This window comes from Manacus candei, unplaced genomic scaffold, assembly GCF_025592945.1.
Source record: "Manacus candei isolate 608988 ecotype Guabito, Panama unplaced genomic scaffold, ASM2559294v1 h1tg000044l, whole genome shotgun sequence".
NCBI lineage: Eukaryota > Metazoa > Chordata > Aves > Passeriformes > Pipridae > Manacus > Manacus candei.
In genome coordinates this window covers 1,680,714-1,707,005 of record NW_026138092.1, presented here as the reverse complement: position 1 = coordinate 1,707,005, position 26,292 = coordinate 1,680,714, and the positions used below count along the sequence as shown (strand labels likewise).

Sequence of the window (26,292 nt, the reverse complement as noted above, 5' to 3'; positions counted from 1 at the left end):
AGCAGTATTCAAGTGAATATTTTATGATTTTGCATTAGCTGTATTTGTCTAGAGTTGTGACATGATCGAGTCATTCTCGGAGGGAAACACATTAATAATTAAACTCTGTCCAATGTGGAGTGCTAAGGATGACAGCATAATTGTACATTTCAGAGACCGTTTCAGAGAATGAGAATTGCCCTGCCACCATTTAAATGTCAATTTAGAATTTTCTTTCTAAAATTAAAACAGTGTTGCAGGAAACAAAGAGGCAAAAAGGAGGGGATAGAAAGACTGAAGTCAAATTGGAATCTTTGTCCCCTCTTTGCATTCTTTTCTTTTAAAATGTGTAAATGGCATTCCAAGAAGAAAAGGAGAAGGGAGAAGGCAGATAAATGATCACCTGTAAGATTCCCCCCCTCCCTTTCTTTTGCCTATATAATATCATCACTGGTTGTAGTGCTAGAGCTGTTTAGATGATAAATGCAATGTGCATAGATTAGCTCCAGAGAAAATACTGTTACCTGACACTGGAAGCTTTGATTGGTTTCAGCCCTTACATTTGACTCCTTTTTGCCCTGATAACTTCAGCAGTATTTTAAGATTTTAATCTACTTTCTAGTCAAATACACGCAGATAGATCAGTATTTTATTTATTATTTATGTTTCTTTTTCAGCTCCTGAAAGTAAAACATTATTGGGCTTTAGCTAAAAGGTGTCTGAAATTTCTGAGGAATATGTTTTGCAAGCCCTTAAGCTTCTCCCATGAAAAGTGCCTATATATATATATATATATATGTATGTAAATAAACTTTGTAAGTATTTTCCCCTTCCCCCAATACTGAGTAGTTGTGTTTTGTCTGAAAAACCCTCTGACACTGGGGCAAACTGTGGGAGGGGGACTTGAACTTGGAAATTGGATTTCTGAGGGTCTCAAACCACCACAATTGTTCTGGAGAGAGAGCTGAGCCACAGTGACAGACTGTGTGTGCAGACCACTTAATAAGCACATGTGCTTAGAAATGCATGAATTAGAGACATAGCAATGTTTTCCTAAGACTCTCTTTTTTTCCCTACAGCCTGTGCCTGTCATCGTGCCAAACATCCCCCTTTTTACCAGAGTCCAGGTGATGCTTCCCTCACTCACTGCATCTTTTACCACTTTCTCCCTACAGCTTCATATAAAAGCCAAAATGAGAAAATGTAGCTGGATGGGCTCAGAAAAATACGAATAATGGCAAGAAGTCTCCTTTCTGTCCCTTTATTTTAGATCCATGTTGCTTCCATCTTCCCTTTTCCCTACTCCCACCTCACCCTCCCAGAGCCCTGGCTTTTCTTGCACATTCCTTTCAGTTGATCCCCTCCTGATAAACCCTTCACCTATTTTCGTAGAAAAACATTTAGCAAATTGTATCCACTTCCTCCCATCTCTGTGTTCATTCATTTGTGCTAAATCTTTTTTCCCTCGCCCGTATTTTCCATCTCATCCATTTAGATTATAAGCAGCTTAGGAAAAAAGCATTTGCTCCTCTGCCTCTGTACCTCATCCACCACAATAGTTGCTACTTGGCCACAAGCATATGAAACATGATTGATTATAATAATTCATTTCATTTCTCTCAACCCACTTACATCTCTGTGGTATAATTCAAGAACTATTTAGGGCAAACAGGAGCTTTCAATGTATAAAATCGTTGTGTTTTAAGGGGCGAGTTTCAGATTTTTTTTTTGGCCTGCAAATGTAAAAAAAAAAAGGAGTATTTGATCTTTTCAACATTTGGGGTTATTTTGTGAGCTGCTTAAATGAAAAGAAAGCAAGCAGAAGAGAAATTGCCGTGGTGCTAAAAGTGATTGATGCCCCTTATCACTGTTTGTGTGTGCTCAGAGTTGGGATTTCACCAGAAATACAGTTCCCAAGTACTACTTAATTTTGCATTCACTAAGGATGAATTTCACAACAAACTTAGCAGTTTCAACATTATTTCAAGGTATTTGTGGAACAGTATAAAAGAGCATTTGGGTATGAAATACAAGCTAGAAAGACAGCAATTTTTTCACCTCAATTTTTACCTGTACATTTCTAGAGATGGAAAATGCTGATGGAATGTTCAAACACATGAAATGAAAGAGGGGATGTTAAAAACACGACAACAAATCTATTTATAGGGCTGTACTGTGTGAAACCGTGGCTGTGTTAGGCCAGCATATAACAAAGTGAAAGAACACATTTCTTCTTGTTAGATAACTATAACTAAGATACAGTTGTTTTAAATGAGTATCCATGTCTGTATAAACTCGTGGTTAAATAACCTGCAACAAGTGGTTCGTTTTTTACTGACATCTGTTTATATTCCTGGCTTGTTTCAGGACAGCTGTCTGTGCTGTGTGACTTCATGCAGCCATGAAACCACTTTTAAATTCTATAAAACCAGTTAAAAGCAAGAGGTTTCGACAGCAATTATACCTCACGTGAAAAATATCATTGCTAACTTTGCTGTGAACTTATGTCAGGAAAGACCTCCTTGGTCTAGCTAAGGGTTTGACCAGAGAAGAAACCAAAACTTGTCAGTGTTCACTATGCCTTTCATTATTTCTGAACACACTTTATCATGTCCCTGGTTCTCCATGCTTTCAACAATTGAATTCTCTCTAGTATTCAGATATTAGATTATGAAAATAATCAATTGCTTGTGTTTGGGGCTTTTTTCCCCAAAATATTTAACTTTATGTAACGTGTTAGGATAGATGAAAGTCTTTTCAAGTACCGTGCTTTGAAAAGTGTGTAAATAGGATCACAAGAGACACTTAGTGATTCACACTGTTAGGAGGCTGATAAATTGTTTCATTTTAAATACTAAGAGCAGCTAATATTAAGGAAGCTGATAGGATTTATCAGATATGGTTCTTTTCCTTAGAATTTTAAACTACTTCTCCAGAATATTCTTTTTGAGGTAATTTCTCTTTGATTCCAAGGCACTTATCTAGAAGAGTGTGATGGCATGAATCCATAGGCATGTGATATGGAGCACTTAAAATTTTGCCCTTTTTGAACAAAGGACAGTATTCCCACCTGTGAAACTCTGGTTCACCAGGTCCCTTTGTGACCCAGTGAGAACTCAGAACACTGAAAACGTGTGAACCTAGTTTAATAAATATTTATAGGTATAAGTATTCATTAGTAATTAAAACATTAATGCTAATGCTTTAACAAGTTAAAATGTTATGCATGCACATCCTGGGATTAATGCACTGCAATCCCTTTCTCTGGGATTGGAAAGGAAGCTGACTTGACTCTTGATGTCCTGTAAAGTTCAGCATTTTTTTGTTTTAACCACTGGGAGATTCACAATAAACTCCAGGGAAAAAACTTTGTGAGGCTGCACCGTATCTTTGTAGTAGGGAATATTTGTAGGTTTTCTGTATCTATGACTTCTTTTTTTCTATTGGAAATCAAACCTCTGGGCAAACAATGCAATCCTCCAGGAGGAATGAGGATTGGCCCTGTACTGAGTCAAAGTCAGCTCCAAATATAAAACCATCCCTTACTTAAAACAAGAACAGAGCAACACCGTGGCAGAAGAAGCCAAACTCCAATGAACTTTGATATTAAAATACTGCTGCTTTGTAGCACTTGCAGTGTCGTGCAGAGAGAGCTGAGCCAGTCCCAGCACTGTGAATCTCAGCATGGCTTTCTCTTTTCCAGGCAGGTTCTTCCCTGGTAACTGCTGTTTATTTTACCTGTGTTTGAAGGACTGTTGCAATCCAGCAGTCTAGGGAAGAATCCTTCACTTATTTCATATAGAACAGGTTATTTGCTTATGCACTATACTTTAACCTTAGGAATATACGTGTTTTCTGCTTGGAAGCAAATCTTCAGAGATTTTTCATCCCTTACTGTTCCATCTTTTGAGCAACTGAAGCCTCAATTAAGGTGTCATTTTCCCCATCTAGTGTCAATACTGGAGGTTTTTCAGCTCTATTGACGTTTCCTTTCTTTTGTTTTGTCTTACCATTCCCTAGATTTTAGCATGCTGAGCCTTAGTCTTGCATTACAATCCATGTACGTTGTTGCTACAGTTCCAGCCATGAAATTTGTCCTTGCATGCATAGCTAGAACTTCATTAATGCAAAGGGGGACACTTACTTCTGCTATTATTAGTAACATCTAACAGAGTGAAGATCTCTTCATAGCCGAAGGAGACAGAATAGCTTCCCTAGACAGTGATTCAAGGCACTCAAGATCCTACTTTTCACCACTCATTACGTGAGTAACTTGAAGTTCAGTGTCAGCAAATCAATGATCTGTTCCCTAAAATTAGATTTTTATCACCCCAAACTCTTATTATACAAGTAGCAGTTTGTACTCGGTCTTTTTGCACGGAGAATTGGTGACCTTATGGATAAAAAGGATAAAAATTATTATTCTAATTTAAACCAACAATGACACCCCCCTCTCTCCCTCCCTCTCCTGCCCCCACCACTGAAATAAAAAGCTCAACAACCTTCCTGCCCAAAACAGATCAGTTTTGCTTCCTCTGAGTGCGTGAGGAAGCCTTACAAAAACAACACACTGCCCATCTAAAGCACTGGCTATTTACAGCAAATGTGTCCCGTAGGAATTCGTTCTGGATCTCATGTTTCTGTTAATGATGATGATTATGATGAATAACTGGCTTTTGCTGTTGCTTTTTCTGCTGATTCCTCAGTTCTTGATATAAGTATTGTTGCTGCAGTTATTGCTGCTGGTCCAACTGCATAATGTGAGCAGAATCCACAGGGATGCAAATGAGCTCTTTAGCAGCCAAGTGGAGAAACCTGTGATTTTACAACCAGGAAGCCAAATTCCAGAGATCCCCAAGTGCTGCAGGAGGTGTGCCACAGCAGGGCACCATGAGAAAATCCCACACAGGAACTGGCAGTGGCTCTGGGTCATAATGCATTAAAGAAACTTGGGGCCCTGTGTTTTATTTTTGGGGGATTGTTTTATTTTTTCTATGAGTTAACTGTAATAGCCATGTAGAAAAATAAACACAAAAAACCCCAACCAAACAAAAAAAAACCCTAAGAAAAAAAGCAATTGAGGCAGGATCTGTGCTTTACTGACCTCGCTGGATCAGATGTAACAGCACTTGGTGGCACAAATGGCCACTATCAGAGCCAAATGGGGGCGTGACTGTTGCTATTATCTTTCAGTAAATGATTCCCAGACATATTTAGACTATAACTCTCTTGTAAATAGTCTACCTTTTTTTTCCAACGTGCTTTATGGCACTTAACATTGCATGGCTCTGTTTAATGAACCCTAAATCACCCTGAGAACAAAGTAAATCTAAGACAAACAAACATATTTTAAAATGGATAACAAACACAAGCAAACATTTTTGATCTGCGTCCAGCAGCTAAAAAATCTTCAAGCGCTACCAAAAGCTACAAATGGTCTTTCTGATCAGCTTAGGAGCCTACCAAGATGTCAACAGTTTAATCTAGAACACAGAGGATCTCATTTACAGGCAGCCTAATATCATAAAGATCTAATGACTAGCGAGATACTGCACGATACTGTCTTCTATTAATTTCTTGATAGTCTTTTCCTGCAGCACAAAAAAGCTCCTGTCATTAGAGCACTTGATATTTTTGTAATTTAGGGAACTTATGTAGAATTAATGAACTAGTGACACAGAGTCAGAACAGTGCCCTGTTTCTGTGTGTGCAACCAGGTATTTGACCCTACAGGGAAGGCTCCTAAAACCCTCATAGATCTGAGCACAGAGCTGCTACTAAATCTTAATAGAAGTCTAAAGAGACTGAAAGAGCTTTGGACAAGAGGAATCTTTCTCAGCAGAGCCAGTTTTCTCATTCCTGTCTGCAAGAAGTTGGTGTCTGTCCACACTCTGCTTTCCAAAAAATACCCTCAAAGTTTTGGTGAGGAAAGAGAAAAACAACTCTGAAAACTGTGAGAAAAAGACTTGTGGGTGGATTTAGAATTTTAGAGCTGTAGAGGGGAAGTTATAGTTTTGCTTTCACATTGTTAAGGTGTGGAATGATTGTCAGAAATCAAAACCTGCAAGGCTCAAAAGTGCAGGTTAAGATGCACAAAAAGGTGCATGAGGTCCAAAGAGCCCTGCATGATCAGAAAATGACTGATTTGTTTTCTTTTTTTTGGAATTTACATCCAGACAAACAGAGAAAACCAATGATTTTCTCAGAAACTCTAAGCAAAGACCAACAGATAGTTTAAGTGGTAAAGCAGAAGGCTCATTCCATCAGAGGGGAGCAAAGAGGACATTTGGAGATACACTGGTGTGACACTGGGATTGTTTTGTCAGACCTTGAAGATGGCAAGCAGATTCAGAGTGTTGCAGCAGACTGGTGACACCAATGTGAAAGCTTAACAGAACTCATAGAATTAGCAGTCAAAATTGCTCATATTTTTAAACTCTTCAAGGATCCCCAACAGTATTTGAATACCGAAGGATTACAGTTGGTGTAAATCAATGGGTATAAATTAAATCAAGGAAAGAAACAACTTCTTTCAGTAGTAACGTAAGGAGAAATTTTTAAAAGGCTGTGCTTTTTCAGTGTAGTTTTAGACACAATTTATCCTCAAATGGCTCCATGCTTCCCCTGTTGGTATGTTATGACACACACTGGTAGACTGGCTGGAAAAGAGGTTCTCCTCACTGGGGGCACTGATTTTTCTAATGCCAGCTGAAGTCAGTGGCAATGTTCCCATCCTGTTCAGTGGCTTCAGGATAGAGCCAAACTGAGAAATTAATCCTGAGACCAACCATGCCATTTGCAGCCAGGATGTCACATGACTAAAAAAACCTTATTTGTCAAGTGTTGTTTATTTCAGTTCATTTTGTTATAATATCTCTTTAAACTCTACGTTTGGTGCAGGACAAGCACTCCAGAGATGTAACTCCCCCTATTAAACTGACTTGTTTGAAGAGGCAGAATGAGATTTCAGGACACCAAATGCATGAAAGGATCCTAAAGTGTGACAAACAGGCTGCTGGTCCCCTTCCCTGACCCAGCGTGCTCCGACTCCCTGCAGTGGAACTGTTTGCATTGGAGCCCTCCCATGGGCTGGCATGTAAATATTAAAAATCTCTTTGCTGCCCATCTGCTGCTCTGCTTCATTTTTAATGAAAATGGAAGGTGCCAACCAGAAGTGGCTTTGATGCCCCAAGTGTCTCCCACCACGCCAGCCTGTTCCATCTCACAGGAGTCAATTTAAACAGACTCGTGTTTCCAAGACTTGTTTGCAAGTTTATGATTAAAGGTCCTCGGAGATGAAGTAGGAAAACTCCAAAGGACCCAATAAAAGGCCACTTTGACAATTAAGCTGTCAATGTAAGATTGTTAGCTTCAGGATATTCTCGTGGGTTTTGTTTGTGTGGTTTTCCATGCATGTTTTGTACAAGATTTGTATTCAGAGATAAACCTCCTTCCAAAGAAAATTTGTTATTTTTCTTTTCAGTTGGTGCATGGGGTTTTTTTCCTAACCAAGTCAAACCCAGAGAGGATATTACCAACATAATGCTAGATATTAATGCTGAAGGGATTTATTTTCTTGTGGGGTTTTATACCTTGCAGACATGTAGTAAGGAAGCCAGCATAAAATAACTAGGTATTAGCTCAGAAGACTTCTAATTTTGTATCATACTCGCTTGTCTATGGAAGTTAATGTTTGCTATTCATTTCAATAACAGTTCTTTAAAAAAATCTAAAAAGTTTTTTTATGATAAGAAGGTTTTACCCAGGCATGGAAGTAAAATAAAAATATACAGATGCTTGAGAGATTTGTCATCATTAATTCAGAGAGCATGACAAAAATAACGTTAAGAAAACAGACTTCAAAAAACATGGTTTCAAAAATTTGTGGGTTTATTTTCCCCACGTTCTAGAGACGGAGAGTGGGAGTATCTGTAAGTGCCTGCCTCAGCAAAGCTTTGGAATAATGGGTAGGTAATGTCTCAAATATTTAAATAGAGTTTTAAAATCCCAGAAGTAAAATAAATCCAGATATTATTGACACATTAGCAAGGTCACAGAATTTACAATTCAATGGAAATAGAGAGGTACTAAATAACTCCGAAACTTGGATTATTTCTTGGATACTGCCACAGGAGCTCTACATATTTACTACACTACCTGGAGTATGATTATTCTATAACCATTTGTATTCCTCCTATAAATCTGAGAAAAGCTCTCTCTACAAATGATTAGGGGATTAACTTTCCTTGTGAGTGGGTTCACATTATGCATGGTCAAAGTCATATCACAGACACACATGGAAAAGAGCATTTCAAGGGTTATAATTACACTCACATGTTGGCTAATTGGGCCCTCAGGGGCCTGGTTCCTAATTATAAGAGGGTAGGTAGGAAAATACCAGTAAAAAAAGTATGTATAGAATGAGTATGAGATTAAATGGGTTATGCTGGCTGTATAAAAGCCATAAAACTTGATAGGAAAGGAATGCAGTTGCTTGCCAAGTATCTCTAAACCATAAATGTTTTTTTGATATCGTTATCAAAGGGAGTTGTGAGGAGGCTGTGTTGTTTTAGAGGAAGTCTGCAAACATCTATTGTAGCCTCAAGTGGTATTTTTTCGTAGTTGTAAGAAAATCAAGTAACGATTGAGCCAGATGACAATGAAATTAAAAAAAAAAAAAGGAAAGAGGGAGAGAAACTTTTTTACAACTTTGAGATCCAAAGAAGGTGAAAGCAACCCAAAGAAATGGGAGGAAGAGGAGAGTCACACACTCACGTACACATCACTGAGACCCACTAACCCAGTAAGAAATGAAATGCTCTAAAAACTTCAGATATTCATTAATTAAAATTGCATAAGCTTTAATGACACTGTTTATTAGTTTAGCTAAGGGCAGAATTTTTATCTCCCATAATTGAAAACTAGAGTTTATTACCTTGATTAGGCACTGAGTAAAATATACAGGCTTTACTTTTTGCTCCGTGTCTCTCGGAGGGAAAGGTCTATAAGAATAAATTAAAGAACTTTTACAGGGCTGTAATTTATTTTATTTCCCATCAAATGGTATCCTTTTGACATATCTATAAAAGTCTCACTGTTTATAGTAGATGTGTATGTAATATTACATTACACCTCATAAGAGAAACTGGCAGGAACCCTGAAGCTGAATAAGAACAAGATTGTCTTTATCTCTTAAACCTGTCATTTTAATTTTCCACTCTAGACAGTGTTGTATAAGTAGCCTGACTTAAGTTCCTAGTGATTGCTAGACCACATTCTTGTAACATTTTGAATTTAGTACCTAATCAAATTGCTTTCAGTATTCTTATCTTGATTTATACGAACGGGTATATTTGTGAGCATACCCAAAGGAATATAGTATTTTACAGCATTCTAAATGCAAATCCTGTTTTCTTATTTATGCTGTGGCCAGTGTAACCACACCATTAAAAAAGAATTTAAAGTGAAATGCAGAAAAATTGAAATGACAATCCTGGCATTTTAATGCCTTGAACAAAACCAACCTGATACTTCCACAAATTGTGACAGCGGGAAAGTGCTGTGAATGAATCAGGCTTTCAGACTTCACATGTCTAACCTGGCCTTTGTAAAGCTGAAATTCAATGCCCACTAAAAAAAAAATAAAAAAATTTTATCTAACTTAAAGTTTGCCTGTAACTACCAGAAGTATAGTCATATAATGCTGTGGTTCAAAACAGTTAAGGCAACAGTAAGACTGCCTTATAAAAACCCAGCTGTAAGACTGACACTGCCAGCCTGGGATAGGACAAAGAACAGTGTTTCTTATTTAATCACGTGTGTACCAAGATTATTTTACAGTAATCTTGCTGGTTTTGCTGTCTCCAGACTTCTGACCCAACCTGCCTGAGATGACTGGAAGAACTGAAAGCTGAGAGTCATTATTTTAGGCCATTTTTATATTTGGAAAGCCAACACTGCATCATCTGGTGCTTTGACTTAATGTTTTCATCATATTCATAATTGATAGGGACATTGTACCGTCACAAGGTTTCAAATAATAATTAAAAGCTAGAAGGACAAGTCCACCACCTGAACATAAGCTAAGGGAAATCAGTGCTGATGCCAATTTTCTTTCTGAGAATGTGGAGAGATGGAGGTTGTTGGGATGCAAAAAGGAGCATTTAGGAATATTGTTGAGGTTGAGGCTGTTTCCTCTCAAGAGGAAAAGAAATGTTTAAGATTCTTGATATATGTTCCAAACATAACCAATAGTGAAAAGAGATTATGTGTTCCCTCCTTGGAAAAAAAAAATCAGAGAGTGAGGACTCCAAGGTGATTTATATTAACTATGACAAGTCATACATAACAAGACTAAAAAGCTTGCTAGCTAACTTAAAATTTTAAACAGCAAGGGTGGTAAAACTCCGGGTAATTTTTAGGTAATGACTAAGGCAGAAAATCTGATGACAATGTTGTTCAGAGCCTTTTTCTAAGTACAGATACAGATTCTTTTAAAAGGATTCAATAGAGCACTGTTAAGAAAAGTTATAAATGTTGACCATGAGAAAAAATTATTAAAATAGAATAAAATTTACATGTGCATTATGAAACATTATATATATATCTTCATTTTTTTTACAGTACCTTAGGTTTAAGATTTTGATTTCATAGGTTTAGTACATAGATAAGTGTCCTGCAAGATTTTAAAATTAGCTGAAGAGATCTTTGGAAATAACTGAGGTAACATCAAGAAGGGAAACAACTACTAATCAGTGTTCATACTAAGGAATGTTAAATAAATGTGATAGAAAAAGAGGTCTGTGGAGAAGATAATTCACATTGCAGGAAATGAGGAATCCTTTGTAAAACAAGAAAGTCAGGAGACAAATAGACCACAAAAGTTCCTGGGTGAGACAGGTCAGAACTACCCCTTCCAGACATGGTGTTGGAGTAATGAGGTAGAACTCACATACCAAGTCACTATTCCCTAAAAAAAGTCCCACATGTAGAGACAGGCCGTTTTTACCTGGTTATTTTGCAAATCAAGAAGAATTACCAACAGGTGACAGGATGTCAGTCATGGTTTGGGTTGGTTTTGTTCTCCACAGGGCCCTGGAGATCCCTATTCCCTGACTGAAGAGCAGAAGTGGTGGAGCAGAAAACAGACACTCAGAGGTCAGAAATGTTCTGTCCAATTTTCACTGCAAATGAGGGAGAAAGCCAAGGAAGAGTTTAATCTTTGGGATCAGCTCTTCAAGTGATAAGAGCTGTAGTTTCCTGTTTTCTACCTGTGCAATGACCACAGGAGTGTTTTCTCTCTCGCAGCTTTTCTTACCTTTTGTTCAAATTTATAAGATTTTTCACAACAGTTTCTTATTGCATGGCTGCACAGCTTCTGATATTCACGGGGTAAAAAAGATAAATGATGAATTTTCTGATAACCCATTGAAATGAACCAAAGAGCTACCTTGTCTCACAGTAGCCCCTCCATCATTATCTGAGAATAAAATAAGGTATTTGCATGGTCAAGAACTCTACCTCCAATGTTATTTTTTCCCCTGGTGGCCAGAAGAATCAATACAGCATTGAAAAGGAAATTCTCCTAACAGCACACCACAGATGACTTTTGCATAGTTGTATTAGGCTAATGTTATTCTAATGGACTAGGCTCTTCTTACCTCTCCATAAAGGAAAGTAATGATAGATGGTAAGTCATGAAAGAATCAGATATCTTATTCAGTACTGCTGTTTCTGCAGATGGTCACGTTCAACTGATTGTTTTGTTCACAGAGAAAAACAGAGAGGAATGTGGGGCTTTTGGGTCAAGGTTGTTCAGGGCAGCTCTGATTTAAGGGATTGTTAAGACCACACAAATAAAGGGAAGAGAAGACCCCTATCAGCAGCAGACCAATAGCCAATATGTCCACTTTTCATAAGATTCTTCCTTAATTACCAAGATTTTCTCGAACTACTTTATGAAAAATTTGGTTGCCTTTCCTTAAGAAGTGCCCTCTCATCTATAAGGATAAGGAATAAACCCAGGATTTTAATGAAAGAATGCAAATAGTCACATTTCCAGAAAGCTGTTTAGCTGAAGAAGAAAGTAATATGCTAAGACAGCAATTCACACTAACCTTGAAGGGGTTAATTAGATAAACCAGGCATAAAGTTTTAACTGTTAAAAAGGAAAATTGGAAAGTGTCACAGCCTGGGATCTTTTGCTATGCAGACATCAGACAGAAAACTTCCAGTTGTGTTTGCCTGACTCCTTTTGTCCTCCAAATGCAGTACATAGGAGTCAGTCTGGTCAGATAAAAAGGTACTCCTGTCTCTTTAGTGATGTGCAGACTGTAATTCTCTGTAGTTCTCTGAATAATGACACTATGTACGTTCTCTGTTGAATAAAGATATATATTCAACATAATTTCCAATCTTTTGGAGTGACAAAGCCAAGCAATTAAGAGTTGAGTCTGCTGCACAACCAGCTCAGAATTTCCCTATTCTTTTCTCCTTGCTGGTTTGCTTTTTTTTTTTTGTTCACCACTTTATGAAGCCCCCGTTTTGGTTTCACTAATTGAAAGGCAATATAGTATAAATCTCCCTATTATCAACCTCCTCAGGGACAGGAGCCTTGAAAAGGCATTGCAGAATTTGTTCCACTGCACAGAGCCTGCCATCCACTCTGGGCCTTGCAGAGAGTGCAAGTTCACAATCCTAAATTAATACTTTCCCATCAAGAGGCAGATTTATTTCCTTTACTGTGAAATAATGTATTTCTTCCCTTAAAAGACTTTGCCAGTAGATGTGCTGATGTCACCTGAATGCAGTCTGAGTGTCACCACTATTGTACACCTGAATATGCAGTTCTATGAAAAAAAAGCACATCAGCAAATGCACAGTAAATAACAGGCCTGAAATAATACCACAAACCTACATTATATTCATAAGCAATTTCAACTCTATTTGCTTATTTTTTCAGAATATTTTGGTGCAATACAATATATTGAACAGTTTAGCTGCAGGAAGCTATAGAATGCAAATACAGGGATAACTCCATTCTTCTGCTCCCATAGTCCAACAGGGTAGGACCAGATCTACAAGTTCAGATTTAAACCTCTGGTTAATTTTAAAATATTTTTACTATTTATTTATTATTTATATTTATTATTTATAATTTTATATATTTATATTTTATATTTTTATATTTATTATTTTTATTATATTTATATTTATTATTTATATCCGGTTATCCTTCCATTTTTTTGTCCAGCCTGCAGAGGCAAGTTATAGTCCTTGTGCACTCTGCAGCGTGACATTAGTTTGTACAGCCTTGATAATTCAGCTGCATTCAGGGGAGGCAGATTTACACCCTTATTTGCTATTGTATTTACCACAAAGGTATCACATGCTGGATATCAATTTTTTGCCCACCTCCATGAAAGTATCAGAACACAGCACAATAATGAGAAGACCATGGAAACATTGGAGCTTCAAAAAGACAGGCTCGTTTTCAGCTAAATATTTTTCTGGAGGAACAGACAAACAGGTGCTTATAAAATCTGTAGTTTTCATAATAGTGAAGTTTTTAAGAAAAAGACAAAAAAAATATCTGAAGTATTTTTAACAGAACCCACATTATCACTTTTTTTTTCTTTTAATAGAAGATATTATTTAATCTGGTTCTAGATTACCCGTCCTATGACCAAAAATGTAAAGTCAGACTTTAAGAATAAAAAATATTTATTTATACCTAGAAAAGATCAGAAGAAAGACCTGGACACCTGAGACTTCTTAAAGTATTTTCTGTTTCTCACAAGGAAACATCAAAGTCAAATATGGTCGACTAGGGAGAAGAACTTTCACCTCACAAAGCTCATGAAAAAATGGAAGAATTAGTCATTTATAACTCATGATAGAGAAGAATAAAAAGAATATGAGTATGAGCAGACAGCAATTTATCTATTCCCTGGTTGTACATGCAATACAAGTCTCCATCTTCAGCAAAAAGCACATAACTTGCCATAGAAGAATAAACCTTAGAGTTCTCTAAAATTGCCATAAAATTGTAAATATTTTCATAAATAGTAAAGAAACCAAAAAATCCCTCAAAATAAAGGGGTTTTTTTTCTGGGTTTTGCTCCTTCAGCCTTAATGCTACATTTTAAATAGAAATTAAATTTTATTTTAGTGTTTTTCTCTATTGAAACTTCTCATTTAAGGGATAATTTTCCTAAGGTAGTGGTACATGATGTGTAAGTGAAAATAGTAGCTCAAATTCCAGCAGAGTGTTATGTAGTTTGTATGAATACTCAGTGTTCAGTAACTGTCACCTATAATTCAAGACTTTTAATCCTGTTTTATTCTATTATAGAAAAAAATTGAAATAGAAGTGTAAGTTTATAAAGGTGTTTTTCAGGACCTGTTAGACTTTTCCTGGTTTTTTTCCTATGTATAAAACCACTTTCTACAGTGCACACATGTTATTTAAGGCTATTCCTGCTGTATGTTCTATGAAGTGGTAGGATATATTCTTCATATTTGCATAAATATCTCTAGTAGAAAACTCATTTTCAATTTGTAAATACTTTTAAAATGTGTATAAATCGCATAGAGATATGTGTGAAATACCTGAAAAAATGCAGGCTAGGACAAATTATTAACTGTCTGTGCATGGAATAATAGAAATAATTAGAAGATGTAATTTTTTCCACCATGCATTCTAGGTTTTTGAAGTATGCAGCATCACTTCTCTTGCACAAAGGAAAAATCAGGTTATGGAGCCTGTGATGTCTCACATCTTCTTTCACTTAAATACTTGGGTTATATGTGTAATATTTCAATCTTTACAGCTTGTTATTCACATCACAGTTAACCCCAGACCTCTTTTTTCCCTTAATTTAGCTTACTTCTCATGCAGTTGTCATTGCTTTTTAACTACGAGGAGGCCAACCATCTGACATTTCAATTTAAATCAGGCTTGCCATTCATTTTTAATAACGTTTATGAATCTCTGAGGTAGAAGAAATCTATATATGATTTTAGAAAAACCAAATTCAGCAGGAATTAGAAAATCCTTAGTAATGCTTTGAGGTTTTTCCGAAGAAAATAAAAATAAAAAAATGAACCCAACAGCAACAAACAAAACCAACCAACCAACCAAAAAAAAACCACAAAAAACAAACTAAAGGAACCCTGGCAGTTTTTTCTAGGTACTTATATGGTCATGACCATTTCAGATTGAGGAGGGTTCTAAGAAAGAAACATTTTTCTGAAACCTTTAGGATTTCAAAATGATTTGTGATTTGTGATCCTGCCATTTCTCCATTCCACTGTTATCTCTCTGCCCATCTTTCAGCTCAACTGGAAAAATGAACTGTGTAGGTGATATAAAATAAATTCAGTTCCTTATCCTTCCAGAGGTAACTCAGAAACAGGTTCCTTGGAATTCATTATACAGAGGTGATAAGCTGAAATAAGTGGACTCAAGATTTTGAAGCCTTGTCTTTCTGGCTTAGCTTTTACTTAGATGCCCTAAACAGATAACAGAGCATTATAAAAGCTAGCCAAGTACAACTTAATCAAATTTTCTCTTACATTCCAAAGAGAATAGGTTTGGTTTCTTGCAATATAATGAATGATTGCATTTTTTATGAATTTTAAAATAATTTAGATCATAAACTACAAGAAAGAATTCTAATTCTGATACAATTTTTTGCTTCCCAAAAGTGAGTTGTCATCCAGTTTTGCTTGAGAAGAATGCCTGCTACAACTGGTGGTGGTGCTGTTCTCTGACCTTTACAGTGATTTCCCCCTTTTTTTGGATACAGCACTCCTAGAATGGTTAATATTGCTGATAATCACTACTGAAGAGGATAGTAACACCTTCACAGTGTCTATTTGTCAAGCCACCAGCATTCATTATTCAAGTCCTTCTTAAAAACTTGTTCAGTAGCATAGAAAAGTGGTTAAATATCAATTAAGAGTGGATTATAATGGATGTATCAAACCCTGCCTAAGTAATTATATAATCCTTTCTGTGCAAACCTTGACCCTACTTGAACTAACAACATGGTAATGGGCAAGAAATGATGGCTTTCAAGAAATTCTGCTTATCAGTGCTTTTACTTGAGCATGATTATCCTTTCTCTTCCACATGGCCACTAAATACAATATCTTATTAGGGAGAACAAAGTTTGCCTATTCCCTCATGTTAAGAATAAAGAAATATATTTTTATTAATGAGGGGAAAAAGTCAAATACAACGCTTTAGAAAAACCCTTCGTTCTTCAAACGGCCTTGGCTTCTTGCAGGATTTTCATCTGCCTAATCTGAGCCTTTGGAGCCAAAAGAATTATTCTCCAAATATCCTTTTCTCACCTGAAATCACTAATGGGACGTTTAGGTGCTATAATCACCGTTAATGTGACACCACGGTGAGTTGTCTGCAGTCAAACTGCAGCAGAAACAGAAATCTTGGTACCACAGAAAATGCTCAAATTTCCCTCACGGAGTTCAGCCATAATGACTATTTCTGATGTGCACTCTGATAGCTAAACACCGAGATGCTGTGCATAATCTCTTCAAAATTCAGCAGTGGAGCTAATTTCAGGAAGGAATTAACAGCCTGGGAGCTGTTCGCTCTCTGGGTTTTTACGGCCTCGAAATCTTCAGCTATTCTAGGAACACACAGGCAGCTTCAGCCAGTTTGCTCCAGTCAAACAGGCTGCTTTTCATGGGTGCCTCGTTGGCAGAAAACAGATGAGAATGACTTGAATCATTCATCAAATGAATATAGCATTGCCAATGATTTCCCTCTGAAGTGTAGAAATAAACATTACAGAATTTCCAATCGAATTCGATGGATGTGAGCATTTTTGGGGCACGAGATCTCAATAACTTTACCTTTAATTTTATTAATGATCTGGAGATAAGCACTTCCAGGCTACCAGATGTAGGAAAAATCTCAAAGCTTTCTGCAGGAAATCTGAGAATTCTCTGTGCCTTGCTGTTTGCATCAGAGTACCATGTAAATCCCATGCATAGCTGTAGGAACATTGCTAAATATATGGAGGTTAAAAAGCCTTCACCAGAGATCTTACAGCTCCACTGGAGGAGACACACACAGAGCTAAAAAAAAAAAAGGAGAAAACATCTCTGTCTCTCAGTTTAACTTGGCAAACAGGAAAATGTCAGTTTATTGACCTCCACAGGCAAACTACTACAAAACACTCACTTGCTCCAGCAATTGCAATGTTTTGAATAGAAAGTAAGAAATAAATAATATACAAACAATCTTTTGCTGTTACTTACAAAAGATTATCTGGTTTGTTTGTTGTTTTTTTTTTGTACATGATTTACAAAACCCTGTGGTTGTTTTTCTGAACGAAGCTTCTTTGTTTGCTTGCTTTTTAAATTTATTTATTTTTTTTTAACAGAAAACTTACGGAAGAGCCGGGAGATTTCATGGAGTTGTGTTTGTTCTCAGGACACAAAAAGACAGGAACAGATCAGAACAATGGCTGATGTATAGGAAGTAAAACCAGTGAATATGAGAACACTGATTTTCAGCTCAACTGGAAAAATGAACTGTGTGGGTGACACAAAATAAATTCAGTTCCTTATCCTTTCAGAGGTAACTCAGAAACAGGTTAATTGGAATTCATTATACAGAGGTGATAAGCTGAAATAAGTGGACTCAAGATTTGGAAATTTCTAAATTTTAGAATTTTAGTGGTTTTGATTGTTTGATTTTCTCGGTTTTGTGGTTTGGTTTTTTTTCTTTTGTTTTGTTGTTGTTGTTGTTTTTGTGGCTTTTTGGGGGTTCTGTTTTGTTTTCTTTCGTTTTTAATAGGAGGGACAGAACAACAAAGCAGTATTAGCTACTTTTAGCAGGTTTGGGAGTCCTTGGTTATGTGTTTTTTGGGCTTCAGGGTAAAGTTTCTGCAGGCTGTTTTAAGCTACTGATCTTTTCTTTTTCTTGTCTCCACAAATGTCTGGCAGAGGGCCCTGCAAAGCACGGGCTGGAGGAGGGGTTGCAAACAGGAGCCCGTGGGCTGTGGTTTTGCCAGATAACCTTGGCTGTGCTGAGTTGCTTTCTGATTTTCTACACCAAGGGCCAATCATTCCCCCGTAGTCTTTAAAATTTCAGAAGAGGAGCAGGTGCAGTGGACAATAAATCCAGACTAAAAGATGTATTCAAGCAAAGTATTTACATCTCTGGTGTGCTGCGTTTGCCTGTTGGTAGAAATTTAGCAAAGACCCCATTTCTCAATAGCTAAATGGTCTAGTAGATCTGTTAGAGAAATATAACCTATTTATTGAGGAAGAAATGCATAATATATCTGATACCACAGATATATTAACCAAAAAATGTGCACATGCAGATTCGACCTTCAGAGCAAAATTGTATTACTTCCCTTGCTCAAAGAATAAAGAAGAATGAGGAGACAATTGTAAATACACTTTTTAATAGCTCTTCAAAGAAACTAATTTCTAGTTTCTCTGAAAAAAAAGAAATCTTAGGTTACAATCGTATTAAACAATGTAATTGTTTTTCAAAGTTAATTGCCTATTCATGCAGGAAAATGTGGTTTTTATAAGTGTTTAACTTGCAGGGGAGTGGCTGGATGCTAGGAAAAATGCTCTTTTAAAGTTTGTGTGTAGAATTTTGAAAATAATTGGTGCTTATTCTTTCCCAGTGTGTCTGAATAAGACTTGCATGAGCAGCTTGAGAGGCTGAGTGACATTTATCTACCTAAACCTGTTAATGATATTTCTGTTAGTTTGACTGTCTGGGCCAGCTGAAATGGTGGGTTTGTGCTCTCATAACACAACTGGCTCACTCTGATCCCTCACCACAGATGTGCAGAGGATCATTTGGAGGTAGAAAAATAGCCAAAAAGTTAAGTATGATCCAACCAACCATTCATACATTGGTCAAAAGACACAGGTGAGCTCAGCAGGCTGCTGTCCTACAGTCCAAGAAATGAAATAACTCTTTTACAACCTCCTCAGTTGTGTCTGAGAGTTATTAGTTTTGAATTTTACGGATATCCAGTTTGCCCATGGCCTGGATTACCCTTCTTAATAACAGTAAATAACAGTTTGTGAACCACTGAGCCCAGTGTTTGCACACAGAGGAACAGGGGGCATTGTAACACATATATCAGGAACCAAGAATAAATACAAATTAACAAATTAACAGTAAATATCTGGAATCTTGGCTCTCAGGCTGTGCTGGAATGCATGAGTGTAGTCATAATTAGGTACAGAAAATTATGTGAGGCTGAAAAACTATGTCAGCATTACAGCAGATTTCTAATGTCTTTTAAAACCTGATAAAAGTGTTTTTAATGTAATACTCTGCCTGTACTATGCTTGATACAAGATTTACTAAGCACACCTGTTGCAGCAGAAATCAATGGCATCTCTCAGGACCTTAAAGCCTTGCAATGAAACTTTGCATTATCTTTCAAGGAAGATAGAGCAAAAGAAAAAAAATAAAATATAAATTAGATCCCAAGATGTAAAAAAAGCCAAACCAGACCATTCCATACAGTAATTTCAAGATTTTTCCAGGGCTTTCCACTGACTAGTAACACTCAGGGTTCAGGGTGTGGCAAGTGTTATTTTGAGCTCTCAGACCAAGGTAAAAAATTCAAAGAAACTTGAAGCTCCAAAATATTGCCTCGTCTGTCTGAACCAGACAAAATCCCAACACCTGTGTGACCACGGGCCTCATTTACAAGCCCTGATAAATAAATAACGAGTCAATCTGACAACTCACAACTGATCCAGACGAAAAATACGTTGAGCTTTGTGAATTTTTAATCTGAAATAGAGAGTTTGACACGTTACAGAGATAAATATTTATAAAAATGTCCAAACCGCTTTCCAGGAGATCTAATTTATATTGAAAATATCTTTAAAATATCTCCGGGTTGAATGAGGTGTACATACAGTATATTAAAAGAAAATGGAATGAAGTTAGCAGGTCCAACTGCAGCTGAATTTTGGTGTTGCTGGCTGTGGGGAAAGCCTTCTGGGTTTCTGAGGTGGAACAACAGCTCTCCTTAGACAGCCTGGAAGCCCCCAGCAAATATTTTGCTTGAAGAACTGTTTTGCACCACTGTCCTAGTTAGAACAGCTGGGACCAGTTCATCACTGGATGGGTGTAACCCAAAACTGTGTATTCTACAGCCTTCCATGCCATTGCCCAGAAACTGTTATCAATAGAGCATTTACACCCCCTGCCCAGAGCAGCCCTGACTCCTCAGGCTATAAACTGGGTGTTCAGAGGCCTGTGAGATAGGAGGGTGCTCCTGTGCTCATACCCAGTGTGGAACTGTGAGATAGGAGGGTGCTCCTGTCCTCACACCCACTGTGGAACTCCCTGCCCTGAGGGAGGCACTGGGCATTCCTGCCTGAACTGGAGGATAGATAATCTTGGGGTCTTGGGACTTTTTTAACCACTGGTGGGATCCAGAGGAAGACTGAGAGCACCACTCTCAACCAAACTGCAATCACCATTCCTGACCAGACTGCACCAGCACTTTCACCAACAGGTTTTCCCCTCTCCTTTTCCCTTGGACTCAGGGGGCCCAATGAACACCACTCTGTTCATGTCCCAGGGTGCTGGGTTATACATTTGGGTTTTGTGGGTTAAAACCAATTGTTTGTTTAATCATATTTATTGTGTTATTAAATTGTTATTCTGATTTATAATCTCTCCTTTGAGTTGAGTTCATTTCCCCTTCATTTACCTTTAAACCAGCACATCTCCTTAGACAGCTAGGAAGGCCCCAGCAAATATTTTACTTGAAGAACTGTTTTGCACCACCCTGTAACAAGGCTCTCAGCCTAACTCTGGTGAGCACTCACCACAGACTGCAGCAGGAAGCAGAGGGTGTGACAGGTTCCCATCACCCCCAGCTGGAGCTTGGCTTTGTATTTCCAACAGCAGTACTGGAGGAATGAAAACAAAGCCTTTGCAATTATGCTCTGGGAATTAAAAGGTTACACGGCTCCAGCTGATTCCAACTAAGCACATCAAATATTTTTGTGACTCCCTGATTGTTACACATGTACTGTACATACCCAACTGTGTGCCTTGGAATTTGATAGTTTCTTTGTATGGCAAGAATTAATTCACTTTTAGCTCGAAGCCATCAAGAACTGAATATCACGAGAGAAAATACTTGAAATCTCCTAATCCCTAAGAGGAGTTAGAGTAGAAAGTATTGGATCAACTTCATTTCTAAAGGGTCAATACCACTTAAAACAAGGACAAGTGCTACACCCTAATCAATGTTTGAAGCCCCTGATGTAATTAATGGTTTCAAGTACTGCCTTCTGTGTTTTTGCTTGTTAGTTTTTATTAACTTTGCTAAAAATTCTTTCCACGTTTTGCACTTAAATGATATTTTTAATCACAATTTTCCTAATGACAACTTCTTTTAAGTGAATCTTTCTTAACAGCAACATCTGTATTCTATAAGCAGGAATCCGACCACTCCTTGCAAACAGAAAGTGCACTGAAGAGCCCTTCAAAATCCAAGCTAAAAAAAAAAACCCAAAACCTAGAAATAAACAGAAAAGAGGGCTGGAAGGGACCTTGAGAGGTCACTTCATCCATTCCCTCTGCCCCAAGGCAGAATCAGCTATACCTAAAACGTTCCTGACAGATGTTTGTCTAACCTGCTTTTTTAAAACATTCTGTGACAGAGATCTCATATCCTCCCCAAACAATCTATCTTAATGCTTTACCCTCCTTTTAGTTGGAAAGCATTTTTTTAATGCTCTCTGCCTTTGCTTTTTTCCCCATATTATCTAATTTAAATCTTTGCTATGATTTAAGCTCATTATTATCCTGTCCACCTCAGACATGGGGAAGAGATGATTCCCTCGCTCTCTGCAGCAGAGTTTTGCAGGCTTGAAAAGTGTTAAACTAGAGGAGGAGTTAAGAATCCTAAAAATATCCTCCTGCATAGTAAGTGACCAGTAGGGGAAAAATGGATACAAATGCAGAATTGCATTGGAAGGGAGCCCAAACGAGCCATAATGATCTGATAATTTGGCCAGACAGAAGGGAACTTGAATAAAAATCACACATATGTGGCTCACATTGAATGCCCACAAAAGATATGCATGATTTCTGGCAGACTGCATCACAAGCTATTTAGTTTAGCAGTAATTAGTTGTAAACACTGCTGCAAAACTTCTGAGGATGAGGTTTGTTCTGGAGTTTCTTTTGGAATGTTGTTTTAGTGTTTAGGAGACTGGGAAGGAAAATGCTCCTGAATTTCTAAGAGTTACAGAAACTAAAACCGAGTAAAGCTAAAAATGTATTAGCTGGAGGCAAAGGTGGAAATTAAAGTGTCTCTAAATTCTAAAGAAAGGGAGGTCAGTGAGTTGAAATCCAGTCAAATAACACCTTCAGAGAAACAGTACTAAAAATAAAATGCTGTTCTGCAAAGGTTGATTTGATTGCCTCCTAAGGATAAGAATAAATATATTGAAAAAAAATCCTCAGAAAAATACAAACCATAAAGTTTCGCCAATAAAAGAACAAATACAGAGTACAAACCTGAAAGTGTGATGGATACAAAAGGATTTCAGAGACTTTTCAAAGTTTTGCCACAAGCATCAGATTCAAGACCACATTTACCACACCGAAAACAGCCAGAAGTTGGGCTTGACTGGTCTTCAGGAACCTCAAGCTTTTGGGCAGAACTGCAGGATGTAAAGCCCAAGAGATGATTTCAGAAAGTAAAGATGGAAACTCTGAAAAACAGCTTGTGCTATTTTGTGCTAATGCAGATAAATCAGCAGGAAACTGTGCAAATAAAACTCATCACACCTTTAGAGCTTATTGCTCTGACAAGGTTGTTTTATCATCTTAAAAAAGGAAAACAAAAAAAAAAACACACCATGAATTCTTTGTAAGAGCACTTTCTTAATTGCTTTCTTTATTGATAATTTTTCTACTTTTTATTGTTGGCAATTAAAAACATGCTCCATCTTCTCGCAAGGTGAATAAAAATTAAATATTCATTGAAATTATCTCCGTGCTTACGTTCAATAATCCAAATCTAAAATATTATTATTAATGTGTTAAATTATTAAGCATAAATTACAAGGCTGGAGCTTTCAACTCGTAGAAGTCTCCAGGGTAAGTCACGGCACTGTCGCCTGTTAATTCATTTTTACAAACACAATCTAAAGCTGTGGTGACTGAATGTACACACATGCAAAGTGTTTATAGAAGAAAAGACCTTGAGCAGTCACCCAATTTACTTTTTTTTTTGTTTGTTTCTTTTCTTGGACCTAAATTTCATTCAACAATGATAAATTCCTGTGAGCAACTCTCCCTTCCCATAACAGGGCGGTGTTTGATGTTTTTAATCTTCGGTGCATTCTCTTTATTCTCCACTGGTTCCATATGAGAGGATTCAGAATAAGAATTTGGATGGATCCAGGCTGCAGTATCCCGTGGTTCCTGTGTTCAGGATCTGGCTGAGTCTTCTGGAAAAGAAAAGAGGCTCTTGCTGCCTCCCCTTGAGTGTCCACAGAAAGCTCTGCAAAGAGTTTGATTATTCTGCCTTCCTGCAGATGCAATGAATTTTCATTGAAAATGTGTCACTTTTCTGGCACATGAGGGGAAGTGCATGCTTCAGTGTGTCACTGTGATAGAGCTGGACAGGTAGTAGGAAAATATATATATATTATAGATTTTAATTTGCAGCTAAAAGAGCTTTCGGGGTCCTGGATACTTTTAAGTCTAGTGATTTAACCAGTCATCAAGTCTAAAGATTAAATATGGAATCAGGCACTATGAGAAGCAAATATAACAAATAAAATATTAATTTGACTAATTCTGGTGTGTATTTTCCTCTCCAGTCTGTATGGTAATAGGATTTACAAATACATACCGAGGCAAGAACAAACAGAAAAAGTATTGATTTATGTGATTCCACTGAGCACAAAAGCACTACAGAGTATAGTGGGTATAAAACACAGACAGAGATAAAAGAGCTATTACAATAAGCAAACTGATAGCAAAGGACAAACAGGAAAAACACTGCTTTTCCATCATGCCTTAATGGGATGATTGCATTCACTAGCTTTTCCAAATACTGATTTTCACTTACTGTAAGCCTTGGGGATATTCATCAAAAAGTGTTTCCAGTAATTAGAACTTTGCGAAGAATTAAAAGATTGACAGCACCGAGCAGCAATGAAAACAAAATTCAGAAGTTCATTCATGAGTGTTCACAAGCTGAAATAGGAACTTCAGCAAGCAGTGTCAGCTCCTTGGCAGTGTCTCAACACGAGCTACTTCAATAAATCATTGCACTTGAAAATGCAAATGTATTTCTCTTAAGTAAGTGATCAAAAAGATTCCTGCTTAATTTGTGATTTGAATGTATTTTTTCCACCCAAATATTCAAGTTGCAAGATCTTTCTCGGTAAAATTCTTGTATCCACATGCACACATACAGAGAACAGAATGAGAGGATTTGGGCTGTTGAATTCCGTTGATTGTATATAGCATAAAAAATCGTGTCATTGTACACAATGGTATTGGTTTGTGAACAGCAGAGAAAAAGCCAGCAGCCCTCACCTGTTGCTGTGTGACAGGGCCTCTTTATGAAAAGTGAGCTTGGCCACTTTTCTTTTTTGTTTTTTTTGAACTTCTCACTGTTGAGTTTTTGGGTGGGAGCTATTGATTTGTTCTGACAGGGAGGTAAGCCTCTCCAAACAGCATGCATAAATGGATTTTCTGAATGCTAGATGTGCTAGGTAAAACATCCTTCTGGCAGAGAACATTTATTTTACCTTTTGATAATCTGGTGGTTTGGCCTTTTCTAGTTCCAGCTGTGGTTTCAGCTGCAGTTGATAGAAAGGACTAAACTAAACATGAAAACAAAGGCTCTTGGTATTAAAATAACAAAATGGGGGGAAATACCACAAACCAAAACCCACTCAGTTCTTAAAATTCAGAGACTTTAACAACACTGAGAAATTCATTTCTCCTCATCTATTCACAGTCCTTTCTTCTCCTGCATCATCTGTGTTAAGGTGATGGGGAAGGGAAAAAGAAAAACAAACTTGTTAAAACAGTCTGTCTGGTTACCTGGGTCAAGCTATTACAAATTTTACTGGGTGGGCTTTGGTATCAATGACTGTTTTCTACTTCCTTTTCCCTCGATTCCCTTCTCTGATTTGTCTTGACCTGAATTGTTTTGTTGGCTCCTCTGAGGGCATGTGGGAGGTCACACTCCAAGGTGTTTGATTGTGCAGGGCAGAGACACAGCAACGTGCAAACAGGTTCTGACAGGGATGGACTGACTTGCAGGAGGATCTGGGAAAGCTGGAATGCTGCAGCACTTCCTAGGCATGGGAAGCTGTCTGCCATAGAAATTGTTCTGCAAATATAATGCAGTGAAAATCTAAGTTTTCTGAGCAGCCTGTTCTCCGCATCCTTCTCAAAAAAATGTAGCTGACCTCCCTGGAAAATTTGGAGCAGAGAAGTGCTTGAAGTAGAAATAGGGTGAGTGGAAAGGGAAGGGCACTGCTTGCTCAGCCTTTCCCTTGTCAAGCACAGGGGTCTCTGGGAGGAGTGTTCCTGGTTGGAGTGGGTATTCAACAGCCAGTCTTGCCCAGGCTGGTATTTGGTCCTTTCTAGCCCTTCATGGCAAGTCACCAATGCTCTTGTTTGAATCCAGGAGGGGGAAGCCAGGTGGGGGTTGGTCTCTTTTCCCAGGAAACTCTCAGCAAGACAAGAGGGCTGGGTCTTCAGCTATGCCAGGGGAGGTTTAGGTTGGATATTAGAAAGAATTTCTTTCCAGAGAGGGTGCTCAGCCATTGGAATGGGCTGCCCAGGGAAGTGGGGGATTCTCCATCCCTGGAGGTGTTTAAGGACAGACTGGATGTGGCATCAGTGCCATGGGCTGGGAACCACAGCGGGGTTGGATCAAGGGTTGGACTGGATGATCTCGGAGGTCCCTTCCAACCCAGCTGATTCTGTGATTCTATGATTCTATGAGCAAGGAGCTTTTTTGATCAGATGTTTTCTCTGTTTTTTGAGGTGTCCAGGCCAAGATATTCAAAATGTTCAAGGGTAGAGCCCCAGGGTGTCAGGAGGCCTTGCAAAGGCTGCAGAGCTGCCCATGAGAAACTCGGGCTGTATCTCCCAGGTGCTGGCAAACTGGGGTGCACAGCCAGGGACAAGAGCAGAGCAATCTCTAATGAACACACCTCTCCTAAAGGGCAAATGTAGTGCCTTTAACCCTGGCTGCATTATTTCATATGGCACTTCTACCTTTGAGG

At 37.8% G+C, this 26,292-nt stretch overlaps 1 long non-coding RNA gene across 1 annotated transcript in view; it reads left to right on the top strand.

Moving 5' to 3' along the window:
- Positions 1-26,011, top strand: part of LOC127474798 (uncharacterized) — a 652,309-nt gene extending 626,298 nt beyond the window's left edge. The window contains exon 3 of the long non-coding RNA XR_007905983.1: positions 25,965-26,011. This is a non-coding gene — a long non-coding RNA (uncharacterized LOC127474798). The remainder of the gene's footprint in view (positions 1-25,964) is intronic.
- The last annotated feature ends 281 nt before the right edge of the window (positions 26,012-26,292 follow it).